Consider the following 19,236-nt stretch of genomic DNA (forward strand, 5'->3'; position numbering starts at 1 on the left):
CTGGATGTGGATGTGTTTCTCTCTCCCAGCTCAGGGCTCGTGATCTGGAGAGGGTGGTGGTGGAGCAGAGCAGGGAGGTCACCTACTCGAAATGCAGGTGCAGGACTTTGACGTATTTCTTTCAAGGGTGCTGTGAGGTTTTTAAAAAGGCGAAACTGTTCGGTGTCCAGTGGAGGCCTGGGTGTGATAACTCTTAGCGAAACTGATTCATCTCGATCTTCAAGACTAGAAGTCATCCAAAGACAGAGGCTTCCAGAGGAATTCAGGAGGCACAAACCAATGGCAAGAGGACCTGACAGGGAGATCCCTCCATGGAGAGGTATGGAGCACATTGTGGAATGCAGTAGTTTAACTTCTGAGGCAACATCCGCACAATCGGCTGCTTCTTCCAGTGGGTGTCATTGTTTGGTCTCCTGCAAAAAGTCCCAGGTGGTTACTAGAGGGCACAGGTTGTCTCACAGTGGTGACAGGACACTGTTTCCCTCAGACACCCCCAGCCAGCAGGGCTTTTTGGGTCTGTCCCTGTGGGTGGTGGAACTCACGCCCCTCCAATGTCTGTGGACCCCCCTACAACCTCCCAGTTAACACTTAACTGGAGAGTGGGTGCCAGAATGGACATGGGTCAGCCCCCCTTCCACCTTGAGACAATGTTGAAGGCTTTTTCTTTTGTTTCACATGAATAACGTGAACAACAGCATGAATTGGAGGCTGTATGTCCCGATAAGCTTTCTTGATTTGGCTTTTGGGTAAATGCTCCATAGAAAATACACTTTCTATAAAGAAGCCCTGTTGAAACCAGGAGGAAGTGAAGGAGACAGGCACTGTTCCTGCTTCATTGCTGTTCAGCTATATTAGTGTTGATGTTGGATTTTTCACCTTTTACCCTAACACATCTCAAAAGTTTAATATCTGTTCTGTAGGTCAACGTAGCTGCCAGAGCATTCCTGCTTCATTGCTGTTCAGCTATATTAGTGTTGATGTTGGATTTTTCACCTTTTACCCTAACACATCTCAAAAGTTTAATATCTGTTCTGTAGGTCAACGTAGCTGCCAGAGCATTTCCTTCTTTCCCAGAAGTGCCCTCCATGGGGCACTATCCCATGGGCGCCCTTTATCACCATTCATGGGCTCTGGGCCAACCCCATCTTCTCCACCCTGGTGGCCTCTGGGACCTCACCCTCCACCTCCACCTCCACCGCCACCGCCACCGCCACCTCCACCTCCACGTCCACCTCCACGTCCACCTCCACCTCCACGTCCACCTCCACGTCCACCTCCAGCATTTGGTAAGATGATATGAATAGTAGAAGTTGACTTGTAAAACACCTTTCATCTTTTTCCTGTTGAGTCTTTGGGGGAAGATGCAGTGATGGCATCACAGGGCTTTCAGGTCAACCTGACTGAGGGCATTGTAACATTCTCAGGACATGCATGAAATGGGCTGTCATTTCCACATGGTGAGCTGGGCAGCAAGTGTCTCTTCTAGAGAAGAAACAGTCCTTATACAGGTTGACAGACCTAGCACTCCTTAGGATGTAGCTTGTTACAAAGACCACGTGTTGGGCTCTCTGAGGGATGAGACACACCCCTAAATTTATTTCTAGCTAGTTGAGACCTGAGCTGTTCACAGTTGCTCGATCAGTTATGAAAACACCTGAACCAGGGCCCTGTGGAATCTTCCTCAAGGATCAGGATCAGATCTTTTCTCTTGATTATAATATTAGTCTAAGTACATTTCTATTCGGAAATAGTTATATAATACCTGCTCCCATGTGGAAGGCAGCTTATAGATAAGCTGAAAGATTGAACAATTCTCCTGGAGCCAGAAGAAACACACCCATGCTCTTCTGTTGAGGATTTATTGATGTTTTCCACCAATTGACACTCTAATTTTAATTCTTATCTGTCATGAGATGGTGATTTATTTCCCCTAATGTATATTAAGAAATGGCTGTTTTGGTGACAATTTCCAGTTTTCTCTTTGAGTTGACCTGTTGAAAGTTATTTGACTAATTATGAAGAACAAGAACCAGGGCCCTATGGTTTCTTCTTTAAGATGAGGGGATGGATCTCCCCCTTATCGTAGGGGTCACCTGAGGCTTGTGGGTTACTCTCTGCCTCTTCATGGTCCTGAGTGTGGGGAAGAGTTTAAGATGTCACAAGATGTGGTGTTTGTTTCAATTCTGCAGTCTACTAAAATCAGAATACACCTCTATCCCTTCTAGAGCCTTTAGCCGATCCAGAAGCTGGTGTCACTCCCGTGAGTCACAACAACAAGCACTCTACCAAAAATGCCAAGAAGGACAAGGTAAATGCTGGGGCCATTTTCAGCTGTATGTCTGTCTGGACACCCTCATTTTCAATACAGCATGCTCTCCAGCCTTTTCCCTGTTATATGTGTTGTGTGATATATCCACCTGTTTCTATTTGCCAAATGCACAGCCTTAACCCAAGAGTCTACAGGCTTCTCTCTTTTCAGCCTGTCACCTTTTTCTGGTAAGTTTAGTAGCCAAAGGAACTTAGAGATTGAGAACCCTATGGCTTTTCCCATGTGGTCTGGAAATAACACCAGGAAGATAACACTGCACCCCATACTAAAGTCTCTAGGCTTGTTGACTCCTACCATACCGCCTCTCTGTGGGATCAGTGTTGTTGTTATTTTCCTCTTTCTGGTCATGCAATTACATGTTAAAGCTATCTGTTAATTGGAAATGCAAAAAGACACCCCTCTATTTTTATATTGTGTGCCCTGTACAATTTAGAGTGGTCTTAGACAAAGTTATTGTCATAACTCACCACCTTCACATCTTCGTTGGTCAATGAGCTGTTTGGAATCCTTCAAGCTGTATCTTAGGTAAAAATATTCTGAACACAAGGTCCTTCAGTTGTGTCTCCAATCTGTGTTAGAGCTGGTATCATCACTCATGACACATCCCTGGGAATTGGTACCAAAATCAAAACACGTTCTCATTAATTCTGTTAAACGAATTCCTTCCCCTTTTTCCCCATACGATGTATTACTCTGTGTCTTGCAGTGAGCTCAAAATCAGAATTCCTTATGAATTCAGATAAACACATGTGGGCTTAGTAGACATTGACAAGTAATATGTTTGTCACAGCAAACACTTTCTCAGTTCCCCTGCAAGATGCCAGGCATCCCCAACTCCCCAGTGTCCTCTTAGGCCTTTGACAGCACATTGAGAGATGGGGAAGACCCCTTTCTCAGGGAAGGAAGCAGAGGGGGCAAAGTGAGGGGTCTGCTGGCAGAACTTTTCCCCAGTAGCAGCTGTGATTTTTTTGTGCAGATAAGGAACTATTTATTTGCACTCGTGTGTGTGTGTGTGTGTGTGTGTGTGTGTGTGTGTTCTGAAGATGCCCAAAACATAGCTTCTACAGTCACTGTAGTGGAAGGATGCAGGGTGATCTTGGACATAGATGTCTGCCTGTCTGAAATAGGCTACTTCATTTGTTTGGAATTACTTCTTTCAATCCTCTAAGATGGGATCATTTTGTTCTACATTCTCAGACATGGACAGGGACATGTGGTGACAGTTTAGCCTCCTGCATTTATTCGTCTAGGCTGTAGGTGGTACCCAGTGGGAGGGATAGAGTTTTCAGGTAGTGAAGCTACTCTCTTGGATCCTGGTGGCAGAGAAGGTGGCAAGTGCTGACATGTTCTTCTCTGGGTTTCAGCTGCTTTGGGTATTGGTTCTCTTGTCTGGCATATGAATGTACCTGTCACTTCTGTTCTGCAGGGCAGTGTGGATCCGTGGGGACCTCCTCCGTTAACTGGAAGATTCTGCACATCCTACCCTAGAGGCCACCCTATGGGTTCCTGGGCACATCCACCTCCTGAACCTTGGTGGCCCTGAGAACCACCTTAAACCCCTCCACCTGCACCCGTTGGTAAGATGATCTGAGCAGTATGAGTTGATTGCAAAGCACATTCATCTAATTTTTGTTGTTGTTGAGTCTTGGGCAAAGTGCAGAGGTGTTACCACAAGGCATTATAATGCAAGAGAAATGTGTCTGCCGCCATCACCACGTTCCTTGAGTTTCTCATGATTGACTTATCATCCTTGTATCATTTCCCCCACCTTGTGTTGGTACAGGTGTCTCTTGTGGAGATGGAATGGGGCTGTATGCAGAAAAGCAGGCCTAGCGCTTCAGCAGATGTGTGCCATACACAGTCCATGTGCTGGGCGGTGGGAGGCATGAGGCGCAGCCTAACATATATCCATCCAGTTGAGCCCCCAGTCATCCACAGTTGTTTGAGGAGTTATGAAAACACCTGAACCAGGGCTTTTATGGGTCTTCATCAGAGTTTAAAGAATGGCTCTCCCTTTACCTTGGGATCACCTGAAGCATGTGGGATACCCTGTGCGTGTGATTTGGGATCTGACTGGGCCAAAGAGTTTCAGTTGTTTGAGGAATGAGGTGATGGTTTTTGTTTTTTGTTTTTGTCTCTGCACAGTCTACTCCAATCAAAAGAAACCTTCATCCCTTCTAGGGTCTTTTGCAGATCCAGAATTTGCTCCCGTGATTGACAGCAACCCTGAGTACCAAGAAGGTCTACCAAAAGGACCAAGAAGGACAAGGTAAGTGCCATGGACATTTTCACTTGTAACTCTTTGGGGAAACCCTCATTTTTCTGTTCAGCACTCTCTCCTGGCATTGTGTCTGTTTTGTGTGTTGTATGATATGTCTGTTTGTTTTTCTTATTTTCCAAATGCTCAACCTTAACCCAAGTGTCTACGGGCTTCTCTATTTTCATTCCGTCAACTCTTTGTGGTAAGTTTAGAAGGCAAACATGGTTAGGGCTGAGGACCTGAGGGCTTTTCCAGTATGTTCCTGGAAATAACCCAAAGATGATGACACCACACTCCACCTGGAAGTCTTCTGGCATGCCTCCTTTTTACTGGACCTTCTCAAAGTGGAATCATTGCTTTTGTTGTTACTTCCTGTTCTGTTTCTGTGTAGGAGATAAACGTGTTCAGAAAATCTGTGGTTATCCTTATGGTATGAAAATGCAAAATGCCTTCACTCCAACTTTATTTTTGTATGTATAATTTAGAGTGTTCTTAGACAAAGTAAATTTCATACCCATCAACATTTAGCCTTTTTTTTCTTTTTTCTTGTTCTTTTTTTCCTTTTTTTTTGTAAATGTGCTGCCGGAATCCCTTCACATGTGCCCTGGGTCTAAATACTCTGAACTATAAGAGGTGACATATTTGTCCTAGAAAACATTCATGGGAACATGAATGGTGAAGAGAGAAAATCCGTTATTACCTGCATCTTAATTCCCCAGTGTGTCCTTCGTTTATGTTCACATGAGCACATTCTCTTGGGTCCTATGTCAGTATTGCAGGTGAAACATGGAAAGGTAAAGCAGAAATGACAGTGCATTTGTGTTAATTCTGTTATCTGGAATTTCAGTTCATTTTTCCAGAGGACACGATTATACTGCAAATTGTACTGTACTAAATCTGAGAAGTACCACTGTATTAAAATAAATTAACTAAGCCTAACTAACATGTATAGGTAACATGTTTCTGTAAGAACATGTTTTTCTAAGTTCTCTCTATGACTCAGGATCCCCATTGCCCCATGTGTCTCTGTGCCCATGGATAGCACTTCCAGAGAGGAGGAGACCCCATTGTCAGCAGAGAAGCAGATTGGGCACAGGCAGGGGCTTAGAGGCAGAGCTTTGAGCCACGAGGGCTATGATTCCATGTGTGGAGACTGGGATTGTCCTTCCTTCTCAATCTGTAGTTCTTCACATACAAATAAGCAGGCTCTGTGGTGGAGGGGGTGAGGGGTGGTGGTTGATCCTGGACTTAGATGGCTTCATATCAGGAATATGCTATTTTATTAATTTACTCCATATTCACTCCACAAATCCTTTAGGACAAGAGCCCTTGCTGTTCTACATTTGCAGACAAGTTGGGACACTAGTTTCTTCCCATAGCCTCTGTTCCCCCTCCCCAAAGCTCTCAGCAGAACCCAAAGTATGGGTAGAGTTCTTTTGATGCCGATGCTGCCCGCTTGGAACCTGGGGGTGGGGAAGCTGGCAGGAGATTCATTCCATAAATCCTCTAGGACAAGAGCTTGCTGTTCTACATTTGCACACATGTGAGAACACTGGTTTGTCCCCATAGCATCCGTTCCCCACCCCCAAAGCTATAAGTGGAACCCAAAGTATGGGTAGAGATTTTGGCACTGATGCTGCCCTCTTGGAACCTGGTGGTGGGGAAGCTGGCAGGAGATGAGCACTGCTTCTTTGGGTTCCCACTTTTTGCTGGTGTTGGTGCTTTGCTCTGTCCTATGAACATAGCTTTCATTTCTGTTCCGCAGGCCATTATGAATGCAAGAGGGCCTGGTCCTTCCCCAGGATCGCCTTGCCGTCTGTCCCCCATGGACCACCCTTCACCATGAGTCACGGGCTATGGGCCACCTCCGCCTCCTCCACCAGCTCCTCCACGTACTCAATTTGGTAAGATGACCTGAACTGGATGAGTGACTGATAAAGCGTATTCGTCTTCTTCATGATTGACTTTGTGGGAATGAGATGGTTGGGAGGGCTTGGCAATTCCACTGCAAACCTGCCTGAGGACAGTGTCATATAAATCCAAGGTTTCTCAGGACATACGTACAATGGGCTTTGCCATTTCCCTGTAATGAGGTGAACTATAGGTTGCTCTTGTCAAAAAGAAAGAGCATTTTTACACAAAGGCAGACATATCAGCCGTACTGGTGCATATTTTACAGACACAATGTTGTGGGTTCTGTGACAGATGAGATGCACCCCTATCTTTAGGTGCCTCAGGTGTCCTGTGTGAAATGGGGCACGTGTTATATGACACGGAACTTGTGGTCGCTTTAGTGGAAGCAGCAGTGAAGGAATGGGGGAAATGTGAATCACACAGGAATAGAAGGAAAGTTGTGGAAGGCGAGCGGAGTTTGAGGAAGTGCAGAGGGGAGGGTGTTGGGGTCAGTGGTATGGATTTGGAGGCCTTTTGTGACAGGGCCCACGGCCTGGGCAGGGAGCTTGAGGATATCCGCGAAGAACTGCTTCATGGGTTCAAGCACAGTGTACAATGCAGTCATCATCTCTGGAATGCCAAGGTTACCACAGTGCACCCAGTTCCTTATCTAAAAAACAAGGATTGTTGTTTCTCTTGGTTTTCTGAAGGGTCCACACTTGTATGAAGGCATGTCCTGGAGATTTGGTAAATTAAACTTAGTCTTAGGAAACGCTTGTCTGCCTAAGTTTGTGTGTCTCAGTGAGACTAAATGTGAAGGCACGTTGTAGATCAGCTGTGCCGCTTCCTTGGCCTTCAGCCTGAGTCAGACTCTTGGTGGGAAACTCAGGGGCGAGGAGGAGCCGCCCCTGCTGTACTCTGGTCACCACACCCATGCGTCTGCTGTCACCATCCTGCCTGCAGGTTTGCGCCTCCGAAACTTCCCTCGCAATCTCCTGAGGCTTTGCCTGTGTTCCTGCTGTGTCAGCTCTAACACCAGCTCTCGGCGGTCATCTCAGAGCCTCAGGTTTGTAATCTGAGAAACAGGGACAATGTTGGTTTCTGAGGTCAGTACGATGAAGAGGTGAGAAGCACTTAAGGAATTTGTAAAATGTATGGGATGAGTGGACACTCACCCTTCTCAGGGTGGCAATGAATGTATCTCCACACAGAAGGTCATCGACAGATGTTCATTCAATTTCATGAAACTAAGAGTGTAATGCCTGAGGCTGAGAGGTTGGCAATCCCTGTTTCAAAAAATATGGCAAAGACCCCTGTGTTTTTTCTTTTTAAAATTCAGGTCCTAATTTGCAAAAAAGAAAAAGATAACTGTGATCCTGTGTACATTCAGGAGTCTATATCTAAGATTTGAAGACAGTCATCTTCCCTTGTAGGTAGACACACAGATGCGGCCACGCAATTAAGTGTTCATCCAAGGCCGCAGATATATTGTTGAAGACATAATGCATAGAGGAGAACACAAGATCCCATTGCAATAACCCCAAATGTCTTTGCCATACGGGAGAACTTGAAGTCTGAAGAGGACCCTGAACTGTGACAAATGGGCTGTGGCGATGTAATATATTTAGAAAAGTTGTCTGATATGTGTATTTGACCGAATTCTTTCCCTGACCAATCCTGTCCCCTCTATTTTGTCTTTCCTCATTTCCCCTGACAAACCCATCACCGTTCTGTCTTTGTGTCAGTATCTGCTTCCGGGAGGACCTACGGTCATTCTATTTTGATGTACACAGTATGACTCCTGTATACACGGTCACAAACAGGTAGAATCTACAGTAATAGGGGCAGAAGATAAGGGACTGTTTGAATTGTATTGACTGCACATGTCCCCCTGGTTCCTTCTGGGGTGGTGGCCACAACCTTCCTCTGGATCTGGTGACAGTTGTGTTCACTCTTCAGTAGATACTCGCAAGCACATGGCACCTGCTAATCACCGTGGTGTGTGGTGATCAGCAGGGCAGCTATCAGTCCCCAGGAAGTGGCTGATTCCTGATTGCAAGACATGGATGAGGGGTCAGCAGTGTCTCTGGTAGAACAGCGAGGAAACCCTGCATTAATCCACGTTGTGGACTTTTCCCACCTACTCGCTATCTCACAGCACCAATCCAGGTGGGCACTGAGGAAGACTAATGGTGGTAGTTTTGGAGTAAGTCTTATGAGGTCCCATATTCCTCCCAGTGTATTGTGCTCCCAGAGCACAAGTGAGGGAGGGGGAGACAGAGAGGGAGACACAGAATCCAAAGCAGGCTCCAGGCTCTGAGCTGTGAGCGCAGAACCGAACGAGAGTCTCAAATTCACAACCCATGAGATCATGACCTGAGCTGAAGTCAGACGCTTAACCGACTGAGCCACCTGGGTGCCCCTCCTCCCACTGTTTCCTTAGTGACAGATGGGTAGGACAGAGTTCAGTGACATGATACTGTTCCTCCCTCACCTCCAAGGAGGATTTGGTTGTAAGCATCTGGCTCTTTCTGGGTCCTCAAAGCCCATGCATTCTGCCACAGAGCCCCTGACGCCTGCAGGGCCCTTCTTCCTCCCAGGTTGCAGAGGCAACCAGCCCTCCAGCAACATTAGGGACATGGCTGGGCCATCAAGGGGTCAAGGCCTGGCTGTCCACACGCTTCCCAGGAGTGGCTTGGAACAGCAATGCTGCAGTAAAGGTCAGCATGAGCTGCTTCTGTAAACAGGATTCTCACCCACTTCGTTCAGGGCCTGCGCTAAAACATGACAGGAGAGAGGGGGACACAGGATATGTGGTGCCCTGCTTCCTGGACAGGGCTGCACAGAGCAGAAAGCTGAGGGCCTGTGGAGAGGAAGAGGAAGAGACAGGCAAGGAGAGAGGCACTGAGTCAGCGATGGGGGAATTGGGCATGTCTGAGAAAGTGAGACGAAGAAACAGAGGGAGACAGGAGTAGAGAGAAGCAGAGACAAAGAGGAGAGGATGGAGCTGGTCACGGTGTGTGGAGAGGGTGATGGGCCATGCAGGCGGGGGCTCTGTGAAGATGCTCTTAGTGTTGGGGGCAGAAAGAGTAGAATACCCGGGCATGACAGTTCCATGAGTACAAGGCTCCAACCTCACTGCGGCATGCTCTGTAGAGGCCATTGCCCCTGGGAAGATGGGTCCCCCCTCATTTTGCCTGGCATGTTGGGACCCAGTCTCAGGATCGGTCATGGAGAGAGATGGCTTGAATCAGAGTGTGCAGCTCATCAGCAGGTGAAGTCCAGAGTGTGCCCGACGGGGAGGAAACTATGATCTGTCTCCCCGCCCTCCCCCAATCCCTGCTCCATTGCCCCTGCTTGAGCATGACCTTCCTTATGTTCCAAAACCAGGAGTCAGGCATTGTGCTGCCCCCAGAGCCTGCAGCCTGGAACTTGCAACGATGGATTATTGCCCTCAACCGAAAGTATTTTAGAATAAGGTCCGTATTCTCCTTCTGGAACTAGTTACGTGCAACATGATAGTGCATTGCTATTCTTACATCTACTGATGATCTCTGGATTCTGGATTTTAAGTGAGGAGTTTAAAATGCCACAGCTGGAGCCAGAGGGAAGATGGCGGCGTAGGAGGACGCTGGGCTCACCGCGCGTCCTGCTGATCACTTAGATTCCACCTACACCTGCCTAAATAACCCAGAAAACCGCCAGAGGATTAGCAGAACGGAGTCTCCGGAGCCAAGCGCAGACAAGAGGCCCACGGAAGAGGGTAGGAAGGGCGGCAAGGCGGTGCGCGCTCCACGGACTGGCGGGAGGGAGCCGGGGCGGAGGGGCAGCTCCCGGCCAAGCGGAGCCCCCGAGTCGGGCTGGCAAAAGCGGAGGGGCCGGATGGACTGTGTTCCGACAGCAAGCGCGACTTAGCGTCTGGGAGGTCATAAGTTAACAGCTCTGCTCCGAAAGCGGGAAGGCTGGAGGACAAAGGGAGGGAGAGTTGCTGAGCCCCCGGACGACAGAGCTCAGCTTGGCGGGGGACAAAGGCGCTCGCCAGCGCCATCTCCCCCGCCCATCCCCCAGCCAAAATCCCAAAGGGAACCAGTTCCTGCCAGGGAACTTGCTCGCTCCGAGCAAACACCCAACTCTGTGCTTCTGCGGAGCCAAACCTCCGGCAGCGGATCTGACTCCCTCCCGCTGCCACAGGGCCCCTCCTGAAGTGGATCACCTAAGGAGAATCGAGCTAAGCCTACCCCTCCTGCCCCCGTGCACCTTGCCTACCCACCCCAGCTAATACACCACATCCCCAGCACCACAAGCCTGGCAGTGTGCAAGTAGCCCAGACGGGCCACGCCACCCCACAGTGAATCCCGCCCCTAGGAGAGGGGAAGACAAGGCACACACCAGTCTGACTGTGGCCCCAGCGGTGGGCTGGGGGCAGACATCGGGTCGGACTGCGGCCCCGCCCACCAACTCCAGTTATACACCACAGCACAGGGGAAGTGCCCTGCAGGTCCTCACCACTCCAGGGACTATCCAAAATGACCAAACGGAAGAATTCCCCTCAGAAGAATCTCCAGGAAATAACAACAGCTAATGAGCTGATCAAAAAGGATTTAAATAATATAACAGAAAGTGAATTTAGAATAATAGTCATAAAATTAATCGCTGGGCTTGAAAACAGTATAGAGGACAGCAGAGAATCTCCTGCTACAGAGATCAAGGGACTAAGGAACAGTCACGAGGAGCTGAAAAGCGCTTTAAACGAAATGCAAAACAAAATGGAAACGACGACAGCTCGGATTGAAGAGGCAGAGGAGAGAATAGGTGAACTAGAAGATAAAGTTACGGAAAAAGAGGAAGCTGAGAGAGAGAGATAAACAAATCCAGGAGTATGAGGGGAAAATTAGAGAACTAAGTGATACACTAAAAAGAAATAATATACGCATAATTGGTATCCCAGAGGAGGAAGAGAGAGGGAAAGGGGCTGAAGGGGTACTTGAAGAAATTATAGCTGAGAACTTCCCTGAACTGGGGAAGGAAAAAGGCATTGAAATCCAAGAGGCACAGAGAACTCCCTTCAGACATAACTTGAATCGATCTTCTGCACGACATATCATAGTGAAACTGGCAAAATACAAGGATAAAGAGAAAATTCTGAAAGCAGCAAGGGATAAACGTGCCCTCACATATAAAGGGAGACCTATAAGACTCGTGACTGATCTCTCTTCTGAAACTTGGCAGGCCAGAAAGGCTTGGCACGATATCTTCAGTGTGCTAAACAGAAAAAATATGCAGCCGAGAATCCTTTATCCAGCAAGTCTGTCATTTAGAATAGAAGGAGAGATAAAGGTCTTCCTAAACAAACAAAAATTGAAGGAATTTGTCACCACTAAACCAGCCCTACAAGAGATCCTAAGGGGGATCCTGTGAGACAAAGTACCAGAGACATCACTACAAGCATAAAACATACAGACATCACAATGACTCTAAACCCGTATCTTTCTCTAATAACACTGAATGTAAATGGACTAAATGCGCCAACCAAAAGACATAGGGTATCAGAATGGATAAAAAAACAAGACCCATCTATTTGCTGTCTACAAGAGACTCATTTTAGATCTGAGGACACCTTTAGATTGAGAGTGAGGGGATGGAGAACTATTTATCATGCTACTGGAAGCCAAAAGAAAGCTGGAGTAGCCATACTTATATCAGACAAACTAGACTTTAAATTAAAGGCTGTAACAAGAGATGAAGAAGGGCATTATATAATAATTACAGGGTCTATCCATCAGGAAGAGCTAACAATTATAAATGTCTATGCGCCGAATACCGGAGCCCCCAAATATATAAAACAATTACTCATAAACATAAGCAACCTTATTGATAAGAATGTGGTCATTGCAGGGGACTTTAACACCCCACTTACAGAAATGGATAGATCATCTAGACACACAGTCAATAAAGAAACAAGGGCCCTGAATGATACATTGGATCAGATGGACTTGACAGATATATTTAGAACTCTGCATCCCAAAGCAACAGAATATACTTTCTTCTCGAGTGCACATGAAACATTCTCCAAGATAGATCATATACTGGGTCACAAAACAGCCCTTCATAAGTTTACAAGAATTGAAATTATACCACGCATACTTTCAGACCACAATGCTATGAAGCTTGAAATCAACCACAGGAAAAAGTCTGGAAAACCTCCAAAAGCATGGAGGTTAAAGAACACCCTACTAACGAATGAGTGGGTCAACCAGGCAATTAGAGAAGAAATTAAAAAATATATGGAAACAAACGAAAATGAAAATACAACAATCCAAACGCTTTGGGACGCAGCGAAGGCAGTCCTGAGAGGAAAATACATTGCAATCCAGGCCTATCTCAAGAAACAAGAAAAATCCCAAATACAAAATCTAACAGCACACCTAAAGGAAATAGAAGCAGAACAGCAAAGGCAGCCTAAACCCAGCAGAAGAAGAGAAATAATAAAGATCAGACCAGAAATAAACAATATAGAATCTAAAAAAATGGTAGAGCAGATCAACGAAACCAAGAGTTGGTTCTTTGAAAAAATAAACAAAATTGACAAACCTCTAGCCAGGCTTCTCAAAAAGAAAAGGGAGATGACCCAAATAGATAAAATCATGAATGAAAATGGATTTATTACAACCAATCCCTCAGAGATACAAACAATTATCAGGGAATACCATGAAAAATTATATGCCAACAAATTGGACAACCTGGAAGAAATGGACAAATTCCTAAACACCCACACTCTTCCAAAACTCAATCAGGAGGAAATAGAAAGCTTGAACAGACCCATAACCAGCGAAGACATTGAATCGGTTATCAAAAATCTCCCAACAAATAAGAGTCCAGGACCAGATGGCTTCCCAGGGGAGTTCTACCAGACGTTTAAAGCAGAGATAATACCTATCCTTCTCAAGCTATTCCAAGAAATAGAAAGGGAAGGAAAACTTCCAGACTCATTCTATGAAGCCAGTATTACTTTGATTCCTAAACCAGACAGAGACCCAGTAAAAAAAGAGAACTACAGGCCAATATCCCTGATGAATATGGATGCAAAAATTCTTAATAAGATACTAGCAAATCGAATTCAACGGCATATAAAAAGAATTATTCACCATGATCAAGTGGGATTCATTCCTGGGATGCAGGGCTGGTTCAACATTCGCAAATCAATCAACGTGATACATCACATTAACAAAAAAAAAGATAAGAACCATATGATCCTGTCAATCGATACAGAAAAGGCCTTTGACAAAATCCAGCACCCTTTCTTAATAAAAACCCTTGAGAAAGTCGGGATAGAAGGAACATACTTAAAGATCATAAAAGCCATTTATGAAAAGCCCACAGCTAACATCATCCTCAACGGGGAAAAACTGAGAGCTTTTTCCCTGAGATCAGGAACACGACAGGGATGCCCACTCTCACCGCTGTTGTTTAACATAGTGTTGGAAGTTCTGGCATCAGCAATCAGACAACAAAAGGAAATAAAAGGCACCAAAATTGGCAAAGATGAAGTCAAGGTTTCACTGTTTGCAGATGACATGATACTATACTTGGAAAACCCAATGGACTCCACCAAAAGTCTGCTAGAACTGATACATGAATTCAGCAAAGTTGCACGATACAAAATCAATGTACAGAAATCAGTTGCATTCTATACACTAATAATGAAGCAACAGAAAGATAAATAAGAAACTGATCCCATTCACAGTTGCACCAAGAAGCATAAAATACCTAGGGATAAACCTAACCAAAGATGTAAAAGATCTGTATGCTGAAAAGTATAGAAAGCTTATGAAGGAAATTGAAGAAGACATAAAGAAATGGAAAAACATTCTGTCCTCATGGATTGGAAGAATGAATATTGTTAAAATGTCAATACTACCCAAAGCTATCTACTCATTCAATGCTATCCCAATCAAAATTGCACCAGCATTCTTCTCAAAGCTAGAACGAGCAATCCTAGAATTCATATGGAACCACAAAAGACCCCGAATAGCCAAAGTAATTTTGAAGAAGAAGACCAAAGCAGGAGGCATCACAATCCCAGACTTTAGCCTCTACTACAAAGCTGTCATCATCAAGACAGCATGGTATTGGCACAAAAACAGACACATAGACCAATGGAATGGACTAGAAACCCCAGAACTAGACCCAGAAAAGTATGGACAACTAATCTTTGACAAAGTAGGAAAGAATATCCAGTGGAAAAAAGACAGTCTCTTTAACAAATGGTGCTGGGAGAACTGGACAGCAACATGCAGAAGGTTGAAACTAGACCACTTTCTTACACCATTCACAAAAATAAACTCAAAATGGATGAAGGACCCGAATGTGAGACAGGAAACCATCAAAACCGTAGAGGAGAAAGCAGGAAATAACCTCTCTGACCTCAGCTGCAGCAATTTCTTACTGGACACATGCCCAAAGGCAAGGGAATTAAAAGCAAAAATGAACTATTGGGACCTCATCAAGATCAAAAGCTTATGCACTGCAAAGGAATCAATCAACCAAACTAAAAGGCAACCAACGGAATGGGAAAAGATATTTGCAAATGACATATCGGACAAAGGGCTAGTATCCAAAATCTATAAAGAGCTCACCAAACTCCACACCCAAAAAACAAATAATCCAGTGAAGAAACGGGCAGGAAACATGAATAGACACTTCTAAAGAAGACATCCAGATGGCCCACAGGCACATGAGAAGATGCTCAACGTCGCTCCTCATCAGGGAAATACAAATCAAAACCATACTCAGATATCACCTCACGCCAGTCAGAGTGGCCAAAATGAATAAATCAGGAGATTATAGATGCTGGCGAGGATGTGGAGAAACAGAACACTCTTGTACTGTTGGTGGGAATGCAAACTGGTGTAGCCGCTCTGGAAAACAGTTTGGAGGTTCCTCAAAAAATTAAAAATAGACCTACCCTATGACCCAGCAATAGCACTGCTAGGAATTTACCCAAGGGATACAGGAGTACTGATGCATAGGGGCACTTGTACCCCAATGTTTATAGCAGCACTTTCAACAAGAGCCAAATTATGGAAAGAGCCTAAATGTCCATCAACTGATGAATGGATAAAGAAATTGTGGTTTATATACACAATGGAATACTACGTAGCAATGAGAAAGAATGAAATATGGCCTTTTGTTGCAACGTGGATGGAACTGGAGAGTGCTATGCTAAGTGAAATAATGCATACAGTGAAAAACAGATACCATATGTTTTCACTCTTATGTGGATCCTGAGAAACGTAACAGAAACCCATGGGGGAGGAAACAGAAAAAAAAAAGAGCTTAGAGAGGGAGGGAGACAAAACATAAGAGACTCTTAAAAACTGAGAACAAACTGAGGGTTGATGGAGGTTGGAGCAAGGGGAGGGTGGGTGATGGGTATTGAGGAGGGTACCTGTTGGGATGAGCACTGGGTGTTGTATGGAAACCAATTTGACAATGAATTGCATATTTAAAAAATAAATAAATAAAAGCATTAAAAATTCTACATTTATGAATTTAATGTGCAATCTCCTAATATTCCATATAGGATATACATTTTTCTTTCAACTACATGTGGGATTTTCTCAGGACTAAAACATCTAATGTATGCATATACACAAAATATCAAATGAAGAAATCCACTATAACGAAATGAAATCATACTGGTGAACATAGATTACATTTTTAATGGCACTACTCAAGGTGGGGTGATATTTTCAACTGGGGGGGGGGGAAGTTAACAGACACCTACACCACAAATCGTGAAGTTACAGCAACTTGCCTGCGCATCAGAAGGTCTGTCTTCTTTCTTACAGGGACAGAAAGGAGCCTTGAAAGTATGTGTGGTTAATGTAAAACTCAGGCAGGTCTGTGAATCTCTGAGAAAATGAGAAAGAAAAAAAAAAAGGGGGGGGAATGTATCAAACAGGGGATCTAAGCATCAATTTTCATAAAGAAAAAATACCATCAGGCTTTTTCTTCTAAAATTGATTCACGATGTTTGTTTCATACAGTCTTACCCATACTGAGAAGTGGCCTTGGTATGTTCTTTGACCATCAGCAGTCTGGGAGGGACGCCGTGAATCAGCTTTTAGTAAAACCTGCAATCAATTTAAAAGAATTTCAGATGTTCACGAGTTCATGAGAAATCAGAAAACATGCCAAATCTCAACTGAAAAGGGGATAAGGTAATGAGGATGTTTTTAAGATCTTATTGATGAGATTCCTTCCAATGAAGACAAGAGAGGATAACTGTAACAAATTCTGTTGCAGGAATAATATTGAACATTCAAGAAACGGGCGGTTCCCTACACAACATACTGTCAGGTTTCCAGTTGTTTCCAACTACTACATTGTTGGGAAAAAATCCCCACTGAAAGTTCATAAAAGCATGTGCGACGTGGAGGGCACATTGTGTTTTCACCTCTGGCTCTGGTTTCGGCAGGACTCAGAGAGTGGGTCCCAGCTCCTTCTTCTAGAAAGTGCTGAGAGTCAACATTTGGCGGCTTCACTTCCCAACTGAATGCGGCTCCTGTTCCTCCCAATTTGTGTCAGGATTTCTCCCCCGAAACAAGCCTGAACCTGGAACAAACCAAGACCAGCCTCTGTGACGTGGCGTCACGGGACCCCCTGAATCCACGGATCTTCCAGGGAAATACCGGCAGGGGAAATGAGGAACAAACCACGGAACAGCCCAGAAAAAGCGAGGGACTGTGCCGCCAACCGACCACCCGCGCTTCCAGGGAAGCCGCCCAGGCCCTGCCCCCCCCCTGCCTCAGGACTCAGCCCCATCACCTAGGAGACGCCAAGGGGCTGCGAAGCCTCCAGGGACTCCCCCAGGCCCGGGGGCGGAACCTGCTGGAAACGCAGCTCTGGCTCTTTGCCCACACTCAGAAGCACTGGGTCCTCAGAAGCAAGGAAGCCTTAACAGCCCGGGGGCGCCCTGGATCAGAAAAGCCTAGTGGGCGCCTTCTCAGGCCATCACTGGCCACGCAGAGGCCGGCACCTCCCTGGGCGTGGTGCGTGCGCGCCCTCTGCCGGCCGCCGTGCGAATTCCTGCAATGCTCAAGGCCATGGCTGCTCAACTGGAAGTACTGACAGTGCAGCTGGTCCAGTGAAGGCTGTTCTGGTCAGGAAGGGTCTTAGCGAAGGGCTTGGGACACAAAGAAACCTTTTCCTTCTCCCTTTTACTGAGTGCAGAATGAAACCGAATTTATTGACGTAATGATATCATGTGTAATGCTTTAAGCAGCATTCGCAGAAATACAGACTGCAAATTGACACCTGCTGACCCACAGGTCATGGTGTTTAGCACCATAATACTTGGGTTAAATAAAAAAAGTTGACACCTCTGAGAAAGAGATACAGGCTCCCAGCTATGGAATGAATAAGCCATTGGGATCCAAGGTACAGCCCATAGAATAGCGTCAATCCTGTAAGAAAGCGTTGCATGCTTTCGCAATATAGCTACCCTTGTAGAGGTACCTGGAGAGCGTAATGTATACACACGGAATCACCATGATATATGCCTGAAACTAATACAACATGGTGAGTCTACTATATTTCAGTTAAAAATGACAATATTTTTAATTTCTCCTTCACCATTAAAAATTATTTCTAATTGAGAACATGAAATTCCATTTATACCACATTCTCTAATGTCACCATCTTGATGTGGAGAGCTTATTTTTCTTGTCAATGTCTTTGAGGACACAAATGTGACAAGGTGAGAATGCGCATCAAGAGGGAGCTACACATCTGGTATAAATTTTCTGCCTCTATATGGGTAATTTCAATAAAAAGTGCTTTAGGGATGAAGATGGATGAAATCATTTCCATCAGACTCATAGGTAGATAATTGTGCCTTCAAATAATAATTGCCATCTCTTCATATCAGAGGAAGGCTGGGTGAAGATAAGGGTTTCTCTTTTGATGTAAGAGAAGGCTGTGGTGTTTTAAACTGCTCACCTACCATCCAGAATCCAGAGATTAGCAGCCCTCGGCCTTCTACTCTGTGCAGCCCTGTCCAGGAAACGGCACCACATCTCCTGTGTCCCCTCTCCCCTGTCATGTTTTAGCTCAGGCCCTGATCACAGTGGATGAGAATCCTGTTTAGAGAAGCTGCTCATGCTGACCTTTACTGGAGCACTGCTGTTCCCAGCCACCGCAGGGAAGCATGTGGACAGCCAGATTTTGAGCCCTTGATGGCCCAGCCATGACCCCAACGTGGATGGAAGGCTGGTTGCCTCCATAACCTGGGAGGAAGGAGGGCCCAGCAGGAGTCAGGGGCTCTGGGGCAGAATGCATGGGCTTTGAGGACCTGGAAAGAGACATGCTTACACCCAACTCCTCCTTGGTGGTGCGGAAGGAATGGGTATCATGTCATTGACATCTGCCCTGCCCGGCCCTCAAAAAGGAAACAGTGGGGGGGGGGGGCGGGGCGACTTGGTGGCTCAGTCACTTAAGTGTCCAACTTTGGCTCAGGTCATGATCTCAGGATTTGTGAGTAGCCCCGTGTCGGGCTCTGTGCTGACAGCTCAGAGCCTGGAGCCTGCTTTGGATTCTGTGTCTCCCTCTCTCTCTGCCCCTCTCTCAATTGTTCTCTGTCGCTCTCTCACTCAAAAATAAACATTGCATCAAAATAAAAGATAAAAACAGAAAACACTGAGAGGAATATGGGCCATTATAAGAGTCACACCCACAACTACTACGAGTCTAC

The 19,236-nt window shown here is 45.6% G+C and overlaps 2 long non-coding RNA genes across 3 annotated transcripts; one reads left to right on the top strand and one right to left on the bottom strand.

Annotated features, from left to right (window-relative positions):
• The first annotated feature begins 1,246 nt into the window (after positions 1–1,246).
• Positions 1,247–8,413, top strand: LOC122236710. Of its 2 annotated transcripts, none has more exons than XR_006214912.1 (6): positions 1,247–1,286; positions 2,226–2,308; positions 3,756–3,906; positions 4,475–4,598; positions 6,355–6,493; positions 7,446–8,413. It is a non-coding gene; the product is annotated as an uncharacterized LOC122236710 (long non-coding RNA). The 2 variants fall into 2 exon arrangements; XR_006214913.1 differs by having other exon boundaries at positions 4,511–4,598.
• A 7,671-nt stretch (positions 8,414–16,084) lies between these two features.
• LOC122236712 lies at positions 16,085–18,916 on the bottom strand. The gene is made up of 4 exons (XR_006214915.1): positions 17,313–18,916; positions 16,942–17,099; positions 16,538–16,618; positions 16,085–16,396 (listed from the first exon to the last, which is right to left on the bottom strand). It is a non-coding gene; the product is annotated as an uncharacterized LOC122236712 (long non-coding RNA).
• Between the last annotated feature and the right edge of the window lie 320 nt (positions 18,917–19,236).

The sequence above is a fragment of the Panthera tigris genome, chromosome A2, assembly GCF_018350195.1.
Source record: "Panthera tigris isolate Pti1 chromosome A2, P.tigris_Pti1_mat1.1, whole genome shotgun sequence".
In the NCBI taxonomy this organism is placed as follows: domain Eukaryota; kingdom Metazoa; phylum Chordata; class Mammalia; order Carnivora; family Felidae; genus Panthera; species Panthera tigris.